Below are 1,462 nucleotides of genomic sequence, written 5' to 3'. Positions count from 1 at the left end.
TCACACGGTTCATTCAAAAAAAGAAGAAAGAAAGAACCTCCTCTGCGCGGCCCCACCGCCCCCTCCGCCCCGCTGCCTTTCCCGGGTTAAAGGCGCCGCGGCCCGGCCCGGCGCGGCGCGCCCCGCCGCGGACACATGGCGCGCAGGGCCGGGCCGGGGAGGGCGCGCCGGGCCGGCCCCCGCCCGCTCGTCCGCCCGGCCGGTGGGTGGCGCGGGCGGCGCAGGCCTCCCGCGCGGCCGGGTGTGCGAACGGCCTCGTCGGGCCTGCGCCGGGCTCCGCGCGCGCTCGGGGGCCGCGGGGGGCCGGGGCGCCCGGGGAGCTGCCCGCGGCCGGGCGGGCGCTGGCTGGGTGGGCGCGCCGAGGGAGCGGGCGCTGGAACCCGCCGGGATCACCGCGACCCGTCCTAGCCGCGCGCGCGCGCGCGTGTGTGCATCTGTGTGCATGTGTGTGTGTGTGCACACACATAGTGTCGCCAGCGCTTGGCCGCCGCCGGGGACACGAGCGAGGCCGATGCTGACCCCGAGCACAGGGACCTCAGCGCTGCCCTCCCGTGCAGAGAGGCGACAGCCGCACATTCATGAGCGAGGGAAGCCCCGAGCGTCTTGTTTACTTTCAAGTTGCTTCCTAGGTGTCCACGCAGAACTCGTTCTGGAGACACCATCCGCGACCAAGGCCGGGCAGAGCTCCCCGCGGACCGGTGGAGGGGCCAGGGGTGGGTCTCAGGGGCTTTGAACTGCTTCCGTAAATGTTTTTCCTCTGCTCCTGACAGTTTTGGCCCAGGGTTAAGGCTGAACGCTGCGGAGGTCTGCGGGGCAACTTTGAGGCCCACAGCTCCAACACCAGGGCGGGTGGGTTTCCAAAGGCCTTCACGGTGGCCTCGCAGCTAATCCTAGATGGCCACACCTTCTCAAGTTAGCTGTACACACGTACATTTCACACACAAATGCACACACAGGCACACGCATTTTTTTAATTCATCAGCCCGAATAGCCCCTAGGAGGTAAAGCTCCAAAGAGGGCAATCTAGTTGCACGTGTTTTAACTATCTTTCTCTCTAAGAGTGACAAAGCGCCGAGAAAAAGTGTCTTCTAACAGCACGGCAACTTATTTAATAGGACTCAGTACAAATATATGGGGACACTGGATAATTGTGGCTGTGAGCACTGCCCTGTATACGAATATGTTCTGAGGCTACTTTTATTTTGTCTCCTTCCTATTCTAAAATCAAAGCATTTATTCCTAAGCAAAAAAGCACAGCAAATTATTTCCCTTCATTTTTCATACCCCATCAGCCCATCTGCCAACATGCCAGTCAGCCCACAGGTGGGGATGGATACCTGATCCAAACTTCACATCCGGGCAAGAGGGAATGAAGGAAGATGCTCCCTCCTGTCTTCTGCCGGCTGTGACAGTGAGAGTCTCCGTTAACCCACGGCAGTGGCAGGGAGGTGTTCTGGCCTGC

This window comes from Pteropus medius, unplaced genomic scaffold (genome assembly GCF_902729225.1).
Source record: "Pteropus medius unplaced genomic scaffold, Ma_sr-lr_union100, whole genome shotgun sequence".
NCBI lineage: Eukaryota > Metazoa > Chordata > Mammalia > Chiroptera > Pteropodidae > Pteropus > Pteropus medius.
The sequence above is the reverse complement of the archived record's forward strand: the minus strand, read 5'-3'. Positions refer to the sequence as shown.